The 13,323-nt window shown below is 43.4% G+C and overlaps 1 protein-coding gene across 1 annotated transcript in view; it reads left to right on the top strand.

Moving 5' to 3' along the window:
- Positions 1-331: 331 nt before the first annotated feature.
- The window catches only part of rnf144aa (ring finger protein 144aa), a 28,678-nt gene continuing 15,686 nt past the window's right edge, over positions 332-13,323 (top strand). The window contains exon 1 of the mRNA XM_071912718.2: positions 332-973. The gene's annotated coding sequence lies outside the window, so the exon portion shown is untranslated. The remainder of the gene's footprint in view (positions 974-13,323) is intronic.

The raw sequence follows: 13,323 nt of genomic DNA on the forward strand, positions 1-13,323 counted from the left end.
AACAGTAATAGTCCAAAATACAAATCAGCCAGTCTGCCCACATCCTCAGAACATGAAAAGCTCTTTGTAGGAGGATGATCTGTGAGAAATCCAGGCCAGAATTCATCCAGTCTCACTGATTTATTTAATGTATTTGATAAATTGAAAAATATACCAACTGTAATACACCACTCTATACTGTCATGATCACAGTAAAGTCACTTTCTTCCATCATGGCCCTTTATAGGCCTACACTCTGTAGCCTAATAGATACTGTATCAGCTGATGTTTTAAAAAAAAAAAAAAAAAAAAAAAAAAAAAAAAAGTCAGTAGCACCGTTTGGACAGCAAGAGGCGCTCCCGTGTGTGAAATCGGGAGAGTGCTGCGCTCTCCTCCAAGCGGCAGCGCAGGACCGGAGAGTCAGGAACGCTCTCACGGACAAATGGCGTCCCTCCAGTGCGAAGCAGCTGATTCCCCACTGAGCAAGGCAGCAGGATCGGTGTAGAGGTAAACACACCACCCCCGGATTTTTTGCAACACGATAGCCTATTGCTTTATGCAGGATTTGTGTAACAGGCTGACGGCTGGACGTTGCGCACTCTACAGTAACCGAGACTAGACCGCTGTTCCTGTGTACAAACAACCCTGCTGTCAAATCAGGAAGAGACGAGGCTGTCAGCTGCAGATTATGCTTCCCTCCGTTTTTGTTATTTACCTATAATCTTTTTTTATTTTTTTTATTTTTGCTGCTGATTGTTGGCGTTGGCGTTTCACCAGGCCCTGATCATAGGCGCTGTAGGCGACAGTAGCAGGTCAAATGTTTCCACCCCGACGTTGGAGGGACACATAACGAACATGGGCATCACCCAATCTGAGATATTCTCCTCCTCCGTCTGACTGGCTGGCCTCCTCTTCGTTAATCCAATTCAGGAGATCATCTTTTCAGTCCTTCCTGAGGTTACCCGATCAAGACGGCGTTATCTCAGAAAGCCAGGTAATGTTTTGTGCTTTGTTTAATTCCAGCGTGTGCATGTACACAGTAGTGGGTGGTCTCATGTATGATCCGTCACTCACTGCTTTTATGTTGTAAACTGCAGTCGCATTTCAGGGTATTTCCTCTTTTTTTTTTGCAATAATCTATCCCGTAATTGACTGAAAGCCTATTACAAACCTACTATTAGTTGTATCGCTGTCAGTGCTGACTTCCTAAGCTTCATTTTAAAGCCTTTTAACCCATTGTATTTGTTCTTTTTGGAGAGAACTATTGCAGTGAATAGATGCCATTGGCTGCTGGTAACTTAAGCGTTGGCCTACTGATTCAAAATTACATCAGTTAAGTGTGTGTGTGTGTGTGTGTGTGTGTGTGTGTGTGTGTGTGTGCATATGTGTCTGCATGCATATACATGTATTTGTGGCTGTGTGTGTTTCTGATACTGAAACGATCACAGTCTGTAATTATTGTTTCAGTGTCCCCCATAGCGCTAAATCATAACCCTATTTTCCATTCAACAGCTCCAGAGTGTTGCATCTCAACTCCAAGCACAACATGCTTGGAGTGGATGGCTCCACTGAGCTCTGAAAGGTCACACAGTGCCCTGCCATTTCCATTTTAAGCAGCAGGTCCCCCCCCAGGGCACAGTCACATTAGGCATGGGCATGAAACCAGGCTACTAGACAAAAAGAGCACTTCTGCATTCGGCGCCGGCCAAGGCTGTGAGTGGCGTGATACATGGGATCCATTTCTAACGTATGTCCCACCCATTCACTGTGTTCTCATGTCTCGCTGTGTAATTGACTGCACTCCCTCCCCTGAGGTAGGCTAATGTGTTTGTATCCTACAGAGGCCAACAGTGATAATCTGTCAAGTATCATGTCTCTCTCTAAGTTGCATCCTTCTCAGCTAAGAATGCCAGCACCCTGCAAAGACTTTGTGTCCCTAAAATGTCAAATTGTCAGGATTTGGGGGAAAAATTGGTTGACTTCCTCATTGTGTTTTTAAGTGCTTAAATGCCTGGCTTTGTCCCTAGGCCAGGTTCATGAAATATATTCTACATATGGGGACTCTGAAAGATCTCATTTATAGTAAATCAAAGGTAAATGAGATAGTGAGATAGACACAACTGTGTTTTAGGTTCATCCTATTAGAACCCTTAAGGTCTCACATAGTGTGCTGTTGATTCCCTCTTGGATTGCATGCTGTTAGCATGCACTACAGTAGCAAGACATTCTGTTCATCTACTTAAACACACACACACACACACACACACATACACGCATTAAAGTCAATAGATCACAGATAGAATCTGACAGGCATACAGGCAATGTGATGGAGCTTTTCCCATTCTCCTCAGGAACTAGCCATTCTCATCGGGGAATAAACACATCCAGCCTCTCACAGCCACAGATTTGTTCGCTACAAGAGAAAGACTGTTTGTAGAAATAGCAACACATTCGCAAAGTGACCAGCAGTCAGCCCTGTCCCAGAGGGAAGCTGAGATGAGTTTACTTAAGAGCGAGGAGGAATGGGGGTTTTTCCTTCAATGGGATGTGGGGTTATGATGCCCAGAACACAGTGTGCCTGCCAGCCCAGAGGGGGAACACACACGCACACAAATACACACACATTCATACAAACACACATATACACACAGACATGCATGTAACTGCTTCCAGTGGCAACCTTTTATAGCACAAATGTCCAGGTGAATAAAACTGCAGCCTATAGGTTCCTTGGTCCCTTCACATGGACAAGGACCAGCTATGTTTGGGTTTGGTGTGCTGTGTTAGCTTCACACTGCACAGGCCCTCTTTCAGTAATAACCAATTTGTTTATTGCTCAATGTGTACCTAAGCATTTCATGGGCCCGTCTGACCTTGGCATTGCCATGTACTTTACAATAAATTTGCTGTGTGGTTTTTAAAAGATCTCTGCTGAATGTGTTTCTGTGGTGGTGATGATGAGGCAGTTTGGTGAATCAAACAGGTATTGTGCTTTCTTGAGTAGACAGATAGTCCCAGTCTGGATTGTTTTACATTGAGTCAATTTTGGGTTGGGCCTATTGTGTTGTGTAAAACAAAAGCACCTAGCAACATTGCAGCTCCATAAATCAGACTTGATGATGGATTATAAGCTCTATATGGATCCAAGCTATATCATGTGGGTAGGAACTGTATGCTACGTTGTTGCCTTGACTGCAGCATACACATTCTTTCTGGCCCTCAGTTTTGCAGGGTGTCACTTTCCATCATGTTGTAATCACACAAGTGTGTCTGGAGAACAAACTGGGAGTTCTGCGCTGCTCTCCAGCCTTACGTTTTGAATCAATCTGAGGCGAATGTTTCCAAGTCAGAACACGTGTTCTGTTGACTTCTGTTCCGTTCCTGAACTGGCGATCGGTCGATTCAAGAGTTATAATTGAGGTCAGCTCTAGATCACAGAGCAGCTAATGTTAAGGAGATTAGGCAGCCTGAGACGGAGGTGGTCTAGAACTGTGACACCCATTCCGGTTAAACACAGGCGCTTACCCCAGTAATTAAAACGTAATTACTGTCCGTTCATCATTACCTGGTAAATCTTGGTTGACTGGTCTCAGTGATTGATGTGAGGAGGGTCCATGAGGGCACAGCAGCACACAATGTAAATCTCCCAGGTTAGGGAGCCTGCATTTCTACAGTCAAACGTATGTCTCACATATACAGTACTATAGTTTGTTTATCTTGAATCATTCATTGAATTGAGTAATGCATATTTGTCTGGAAGTCATTTTGGGATAGTTTGACTTCGGGGGTTAGTAGTGGTTGTCTTTGTGCGGCCAGGTTGCCAAGGGTTATGCAACTGCTTAAATGCCATTTGCATTCAGCAGAGTGTTGTGATGGAGTGTTTGGGGTGGTTAGGTGTTTGTGTGTGTGTGTGTGTGTGGCTGAGGATGGGGGTGGAGGTTAGTTTGTGTGCATGCCAGAGAGTCAGCAGCGTAATCATTTGAGTGTTAAATGGTTCCTGAAAATTATGTTCATTGCTCAGAGGAGTGCTGCTGCTCTGTGTATGGCTTGTATCCAACCAAACAGTTAGGCTGGCGTTAGCATGAGATGGGGATCGTTATGAGAGCATTATGTCATGCTCCTTCTTCGAGTCCAACACTTGGCATTTTGTACTCCCAGGCTGTGTACTCTCAGACAGGTAGGTGTGGTAAAGTGAGACTTTGTTGTGTAATAAATGCACCACAGATTCTGCTGACCGTCTGACAAGGTGTGACATTACACTTTCCAAGATTGGGCGTTTCAGGAATGTGTAAGTTGCGGCAAGCCCTTGGGGTTGAGTAAGTCTACAAAAACAAGCAGCTGGCACATGTTACCCCATCGACTGAGAGGGAAATGCATTTTCCTTTCATGAAAATTTCTAATTGAATAATCCATTCATCAGAACAGTGGGGTTTGTTTTGTACTCTTTTTGTGGAGTACTTAAAAAAGCTCCATACATTGTTACATTTATATGCCCAATCGCACTGGAAAATGCACAAAGAGCTCTTTCCTCTCTGTCATAGCAAACGGATGCTGTGAATACATCTACTGACTGCCGAGTCTCTATAGCCAGTGTGTCATGCAGCGATACTGTAGCACCACAGATACATACTGACTGTTTAACAGGGTGCCAAGCTTGACTCATGTGTTTTAAAAGGGAAAATCCACCCTAAAATATTTGAACTCTGTAAAAAACAGATCTTGGCGCTGTACCTTGCATTCCTGGGTCCATTTTGTTGTTTGGTGGTGTATTTTTGTTATCCCCACAGATAACTGGCCAAACGTAGACAATGTGATGTCACGATGATATTTCCAGCACAGCTACAGTGGAGTTTAATTGGGGGGAAAAACAGAACTGTCTAAAACATCAACAGTAAACATCAAGTTTTGGTGTCAGTCCCTCTGAATCAAAGAGCAAGAGCTTCTTTCTAGTCTCACCATTTTGCACCAACATTCAACAATCATACAGGGAGAAATCATAAAAGAGGCAGAGAGACCAGTTTCTCCACGGACAGCAGCCTCAATAGACCTTAATGCGATGCAGCCACAAGACATGTTGCGTTTTGAATAAGGGGCGTGACTCTCGCTTTTTCTCGACTGGAAAAACTCACTCTCTTGCTCTATCACTATAGCTACTGCTCTCTCCACCTACTCATAAAACCAACAGCTGGATGCAACAAGTTTACGCCTGTTCTCTGGGGGATGGTGAAAGTCATTCTGGGAAGTGTAGGAAATCAGTAACTGAAATGAGAAGTAGAGGAGGCAGATTGAGGGAAAGTGGGTACAGCAAAAAGGGAAATTACAACACTTCATCACAAAATAACTCCTGGAATGCATTGAGCATCACAGATTGATGATATAAACTGTGTAAGAGTATCTGAGGGGGGATTTTTCATTTAATGTTTGGAAAAATACAACATCAGTGCCTTGAAAAACTTGTGTATTGTATTGTTTGGATCAGGAGTTACACTGCAGAGGTAGATTATGCTGCATATGTATATATACTCATGTCTGTCAACAAGGCTGAGGCATGCTGTATATTACTGGGGATTTAAAGTGCAAGGCTTGTAATATTCCTTTAAAATATCAATATACCTTTCTTATACTGTGTCATCAGGAAAAAACACAAATCCCATACTGCAGAAGCCCAGAGAGAATAATATAACAGGTCTGAATGTGGTCTAACAACTCTATAATAGGCCAAGAAACCAGCAAGGCACATGTACGCTTATATAATTTCATCAGTGAAAAAGATGATTGCTTTGATTAGATGAATGCAAGCATTACTCATAGCACCCTATTTGAGCCTGTCACCATGGTGTTGTTGTTTCTCTTTTTCTCGCTCTTTTGATATGTAAAGTCACACGGAGACCTCTGCCTCTTGGAGTGTTCCTGTCCTCACTTGAAGTGGGTTTTCATCCTTTGTGTGTGTGTGCATCAAACCCAACAACAGGACGTCAGCGTGTTTCCTAAGGTAGTTTTTGGCTTCCTCCCTTCCCGTTCCCCCTGCAATGGGACTCTGAGACTAAGAGACTGGGTTTGCTTTACAAGTCAGCAGCTGGCCGACAGCAAAGGGCTGGAGGGGAGGGGAGTTGGGGGGGCCAGAGAAGAAGAGAGACAGAATGTGCTGTCTCGTGTATAAAATCTTTTATTTTTCACTTAGTCATCCTGTGGTGTGGTGTGAGATGGAAGAGGACCTGCTGTGGTAGGCGTTATGTTCGGGTGCCTAGGCCATCGAGAGACCGCGAGGAACGGGGAAGCTACATGCTTGAGATCCTGGGACGGCACCAAACATTGTCCATGTTCTTGAGTCTGTACCCTTTTGTTTATAACAGCCAGTTTTCTGTTTCCATTGCCCTTGCTCAGCGATTACTGAAATTGCTTGTGAATTGTTTAGCTCTGTTACTACTTGTGAGAATGCCACCATGCCCCACAGATTAGTCTCTGAGTGCCTCTCTGTTGGAGTGGCTCTCTCCTCCTCCCTCAGAGTGACCATGAAAACTCTATTGTCCAGTGGAGAGAGAGAGCAGGGCTCACTGTGCAAAACAGTCACACTTGTTTGTTTTAGAGCACTGGCCATGTACTATGAATTTCAGAAAAGTGAAAGAAAAAAAAAATCCAGTTCCTGTGGTTAAATGGAAACTCATAAACATTGTGATATGACTCAGTATAAACTTCCCAATACTGTGGAATCACTCTTCCTTTAGAGTGTACCACTACATACAGCTGATGCATTTCCTTTGTGCTTTCCATGTTATTATGTGGTTATTGTTTTTATTGTACCACTGTAGAGTTTATTGCCTAACCAGCTCACTTCCTCTAGCCTCAACATGTGTGGCAGCAGTTAGTGTTGCATGATGACAGTGTACTGCTGGCTTCGCCCTGTGGTTGTGTCCCCAGGGTCTTGCGTATGTGTGTGTGTGTGTGTGTGTGTGTGTGTGTGTAGTGAAGCTGCTATAGTCTGAAAGGATACTGAAGTCACAGCCTGTACGCTAATGGGGAAGCAAGGCCAATCATACACTGGATGTTGTACCTCCTTTGAAAGTCACCGCTACTGTGTGAATGCATGGCATGTGCCCATATCTGTGTGTGTTTGAGCTATGTGTGTGTGAACTCACTGTGGTAAGCCTCAAGTTTCCTCTTTTTATTTTATTTATTTATTTTTTTGGCAACATCTCTGGGTCACTTGGAAATTTAACACTCACACCAGTACTGTGCCGTCTTTTTTCTTGGATTTTCTGTCTGAGTTTCTGTAGGTGGCGCTCTTTTCTCTGTCTGATCGGTCATGGTGGCTATAGCTGCTCATGCTAACTACCCAGTTCTTATTCTGTTTATTACTCTGCTTTCCACATTGTTGCTGCTGCCAGGAATGTAAAACGCATCACTTCCTGTGTGCCAGAGGATTTTCCCAGGAAAGACGTATATGACTGTTTAGAACAGCAAATTTAAAAGCTTTCATCGACTGGGTATAAGTTGAATCATTATTGTGTTATGTTAATCGGTGAGAAGCCAAACAGACATTTAATTAGATGAAAATGTCACAGATTATTAGGAGAATACCGGTGCCATTTAGAGTTAAAGCCCATTTGCTTCTGTCTATGTCTAGTTTACATTTCCCCCAGTCATTTTTTTCCATCCATGCCATATTTAACTAGACTTTTTATAATTTACTTGTTTTTTTATGTTTTTTGTTGTTTGATGAAAACAAAATACTTGACAGTGCTGTCCTGGCTAACAAAGACGCCCAAAACAAAAAGACATGGATGTGACAAAGTTTGTAAAGCAACATGCTTTTGATGATTATTTCCTGGCGGAGACTTCCATTTCTTCCTGTGGGTGTCAGTGTCTGTGTCGGTGCCTGATATGAAAACACTCAACCCGGGCACAATAAAATAACAGTAAAACAAAAACTTTGACAAACCCAAATTAAGGCTTTGTGTTTACGGTGATGGATTATCTGACTCAGGCAATTTTCCAGTCTTGGGAAGTTGTTTTTCAAATTGTACAAAAATGAATGGCAGCAAATGGCTTCTTTACCACCAGGAATAATGTAAAGTAGAGGGACAACCTAGACGAATTGCACAAAAGACAGACAAACAAACAAACACCGGTGTTATCCTTTAAGAGCAACGTTCTGTGTCACTGTATTAATCTATATATTTTCAACATGTAAGTGGGTCATATTTATTATTAGACATTTATAAGTCATCTTCAGCTAGAGGGTAATAGCACTTGACTGCCAAAGCCCAACAGAAAAAGTTTAGATCAAAAGAAGAATTGCATGTGTGCAGCTAGGAGAGCTCATAACCAGACATTTGTGAAGGGCCAATGAAGTGAAGCAGCACTGAAGGGGTTAATTCTTTAAGATAGGTATATTTATTGTCAAAACTGTGTTGAAAGGGGCTTTTGGAATAGCGACATGAAATCGTTCAGGTACAGTAAAGTAAAAGCCCCATGAAATGCATCTTATTTTGTCCCAGTCAACAGCTGATGTGAATGCTTTAGTAGATGGAGTTTTGCCATTGTCGAGAGCCGCTGAGCAGTGAGCGACAACAGATTGCCAGCAAAGTCGACCCCATGCTCGGGCTCTCTGCATCTGTCAATAGAAATAGGCTCATCGCGGCACGCCTGTCGTCTTCACTTAGCTTTTAAGACACTAATGTGAGCCAAGAGGCTTTTTGGAGGGGAGAGCATGCCTCTTGTAGCCGCTTAGAGCCTTGTTTTAAGTACTTTTGGAATTGGCAAGACATGATTTCATTTCTTCTGCTGCTGTCTCAAACAAGGTCGTTCTTCTTGCCGTTTTCTCCCTGTGTTTGTTGCGAGGTTCTGTATTATTCTTGGTGGTGTGCATGTTGTCACCCTCTCTCAGTCTCCAAGCGCGGGGCTGCGTCTGGCCGCGCCGTGGCCCCGGACAATGACAATTCTGTAGGCGAGAGAATTGCCTCTTGCCTCAGCCTCTTGTCTTCGCGGCAAACAGAGTTCTGCTTCAGTCTGAATGTTTTGCTCTGTACACGTTGTTCCCCAATATGTCATCGGGTCTAAGGGCTTTCGTCCATCTGAGATCAAAGCAGCAGAGTTTGTTTTTCCCCGTCTCTCCTCTTTCAGGTACTGTGAAGTCTCTCTGGGATGTGGAAGCTAGCCATTGCATGTGAAAAGCATTCCAAATGGCTTACTACCAATGGGAATGGGAGTTTCAGCTTCTTGTCTGCTTGTCTGTGTATGTGTGTGTGTGTGTCTGCTTGTCTAAGAATGGACAGGGAGGCTCTGTTCGTCTCCTTGCAAATCTGGAGCTGTGCATGCGTAAGAAACTCAAAGTCAACCGGTGCCGCCCAACTCGGGGTCCATTCAGCCAAGCAGTGAATCTCCCCTCTACTTAGACTCTTTACAACTTAAAGGAACAAACAGAGATCATTTAAAACACTGCTGAATCTCATGAATATTTACACCCAGTCATTAAACACTGCCTAAGCCTCAGCTCGTTTGCCTAATGGTCCACTTAGGAGGCTTACAGAGGTGTGGAAAACAGTGTCCGTCTGCATTACATTTGCACATGCTTCCTCCTCCATCTTCTTCCTCTCTGTTTTCCCTTTTCTCTTTTGTCCCATGTCACTCTTCTTTCTTTTGTATGCCTCACACTTCTTTCTTTCCTCTCTTTGCTTCAGAAGAGCAGGGTCTTCAGCTTGCACTGCAACAGAGAAATGGCAAGAGACCAAGTAGGCATGAGGCTACTGGTTTGTTGTCTTACATACCGAGACATGACCACTGTCAGTATCTGTCTGTCCAAAACGGCAAAACAGACTTTGACTTGCTAGGGCACCATGACACACACACACACACACACACACACACACACACAGCTCCTCCACTGCCAAAATACATCTGGGTGATTGTGTAACTCCTCAGGGTACGGAAAAAGTAGGCCTATCACCACTCTTAGCTACCCTCTTAGCGCCTCCCCCCCACCCCTCCCACCCCCCTCACCGTGTCAAGGACAGACGGCGACTGTCCCCATCCACTCTCCCTCCACGTAGGCATGTCACCTTTCACATCCAGTGATTGAGCTGTCCAAAAATAACAGACCTGCCTGTCCTTAGGGTTATGAATGTGGGTTAGTAATGATGGACCTCCTGCCTCCTGAGTACATGGGTACTGATGGTGTGCAGTATGGCCTCAATGATGCTTCAGTATGGCATGCCCTACATCAACCTATGGCCCATATAGACCCATGACCTATATTCTGCCTACAATAAATGTGCTCCAAATAGATACTACCATGCTTTGCCAATGTCTTTTTATTTTTTTGGTTGGGAAGTGTTAGCAATGTGATATGTCCTGATGATGCACTGACATCATGACATGATCTCACCCTGAACTGTATTCTAAATGTGCACCAATGTAATAATTCAGGTTTCATTTGTTTTTATTATGGCCGGGTGCCAAAGAGAGGATAACATCAGCATTAGATCCAAAGTGGCCCTGGTAGGACGGTGCAATGCAACTTTTTTTTTTTTTTTTTTTTTTTTAATTTCATTGTGATTATTTGTCTTGAATTTACTCCTTTGTTACAACTGTAAGAGAGCAATCAACTTTTTATAACTGTCAGAATGGTGCAGAAGATGTTGCTTACTATCAGAAAAGTGCAGATTGGGTTGCCTACTCTTGCATATTATTCGACCGTCAGTGATGGCTGTGCACTTTTTAGTAAGGCTTCGACATGCAACTTAGTTGCAAATAGTTATAGAATCATTTGAGAGATTTCAGAGGCAAGGGTCTTAAACATCAAACCATATCTTGGCACTGAAAGGTGCTTGTCAGCAGTCCTGCTCAAGGCGGCCATCATTAGGCAAGCCAGTGCTTATCGTTTGTCCACATGCAAGACCGAGCAGTAGTGGGGTTTATTTTGGGCTTTTGCAGTGTTCACACTTTGCAGTGCTGACTGTAAGATGGGATTTAATAATAATAATAATAATGATGGGCCACAAGGCACAATCTTTGCCTTTTGTTGTACATTGCTCTGCACGTTAATATTCATGGGATAAAGGATGGATTATACAATGACAGCTTGTTTTTGCGTCAGTGGGGGTGATTTGGGGTGTCTTAGCTCAGCTTAGTTCAAAGCACCATGCAGCCCTTATTCACTGGAAAGTCCTTGGAACCCAGTAGACCAGCCATCAGCAAACAGCTAACCTGTTGTTTTGGTGGCTAATTCAGAGCAACATGTTTGTAGATTGAACCCAGCATTGGCCAAATTGTGTAGTTACCAACCACATAGCTGCAGTATTCTTACATATTGACAGCTAGCAGTCCTGCTACAGCCATTTATCACTTTTCTGCATTGCATTCCTCTCAATCTGTGGGTGGAGTGAGACTTCCATAGCAACCACAAGATAAGTGGTTACTACACACAAATACAGTGTGCCTGGTGTACCTATACACACACACATGTACATGTACAACTTCTACCTAACAGATTGCAGTCATGATTGAGTTCATGACCTCAAGCATTACCCTTGTCTGGCAGTTTCCTCCCTGTCAAACACATACTGACCTCAGCCAGAAAAGGTAACACCCAGGGAGTGTCTGTGGAACACCTTTGTGTAAATATTGCACTTGGGTGTGCTTATGTATTTGTGTTTGTTTTGTAGCTTTATTCATCAGCAGTTCATTTAAAAACAAGTGCTTAGAGCCGATTAATTAAGCCTAGTGGTCTCAACTTCAGATTATCTACCTGCACAAGCACATTAGTCTTCTTTTTTTTTAACATACAGTACAATATACAGTATGTATTCAAACAAGAGTGTCTAGTTATAGTGGGACCTGAAGAAAGCTTAGCTCCAACCGAGAAGGCAAAATATTTTCTTCCACTAATACTGTTGTAGATGGTTAATTAAGCTATCTGTGAACCTTTCCTATTAAATAATTATGCTTCCTATCTTCATCAGATTGTATTTTGATTGGGTTTTGGTTGAGCGATGCTGACAAACTGTCTCAGTTTTAGCCCACGTTGTGACGGTGACATCTCCCACGGGATTATTCTGTTCAGTATTCCTCCATCTAGGTTTCAAATATCCCTGCGTGTCCGCAAGCACACGTGTGCGTGTGCGTATGCATGTGCATGAGTGTGTATGTGCGTGTGTGTGTTTTGCCTGTGATCTGTTCTGCGTGTTTGTTCCATTGCCCAGTGGGAGCTTCACAACAAGGTGACACAAGAAATAATAACGGCCAATACAGGTGAGCCAAGGGAGTCTGGGAAAAAGGAGGAGGTTGGCACATTGCCACTTCTCTCTCTCTCTGGCTATCTCTCTCTCTCTCTCTGTCTCTCTCTCTCTCTCTCTCTCTCTCTGTCTCTTCTTCTCAGTAACAGTAGATGTAAAGAGGATATGACACAGATGAGAGTTAAAGGCCCTACTAATTGGCCATGTAGAGCAGGTCTGGGCTCTGAGGACGGAGGAAAGGAGGGAAGGAACAGGGGAGGGAGGAGAAGATGGCAGAATCACTAAGTGCTTATTACAAGCCTTGAGCTCACTCATCCCCATCTCACCATGCTGACTGACCAGATAGACCAATCTTCGGGTTTTTTATTTTCATTTCTTGTTTCTTTCCTTTTCTTTTCAGGAAATTAAAACTGTGGTCATATTATTGTGAACATACATACCTGTGAGTGCAATGCATTTGCAGCAATTCATCTTTTCAGAGACAATAGGAGATTATTGTAAGTGCGGCAGGCGGAGATGTTGACAGGACTAAACTCGAGACGATTAGGTTTCGCTGATCAGGCCAGCCAGAAGGTAGTTTGTTTGAGTCAGCTAATATCATATCATGCTTCTCACTACATTAATTTTGCTGCAGTAGTAATGACACAAGTGCACATGTATTGGCTCGTCCCTCAGGCTCCAGTTAGATCATCATCACCATGGTTTCAGCCATTATTACGGCCCTCCCTCCATCTCCAGTTGAATAGAGTGCGGCCTTGAGTTTTCGTCTTTCAACAAGCTCTCTCTGGCTTCTCTAATTGGGCGATAGCAGATTCTTGTAGATCAGCTGAGTGACAGCTTTGTGCATGCATTGGGAGAATGTCGCTGTGTGTATATGTGTGTGTATGTGTGTGTGTGTGTGAGGATGAGTGAGAAAGAATGTGTGAGCTGCTCCCACTCGCAGAACAGTTGTTTGCAGCCTTCTCTCACATCAGCCATAGGTGAGGTATATAAATAGATCCTTATGCAATGCTTTGATATGACATTATATAATTACACACAGTGAAAGCTGCCAAGCCAGGTGAAAATGGAGAGCTGAAATATTGTTTTTTTTCCCCCCATTTCTGTCTCT

Source organism: Centroberyx gerrardi, chromosome 17, assembly GCF_048128805.1.
Source record: "Centroberyx gerrardi isolate f3 chromosome 17, fCenGer3.hap1.cur.20231027, whole genome shotgun sequence".
In the NCBI taxonomy this organism is placed as follows: Eukaryota; Metazoa; Chordata; class Actinopteri; order Beryciformes; family Berycidae; genus Centroberyx; species Centroberyx gerrardi.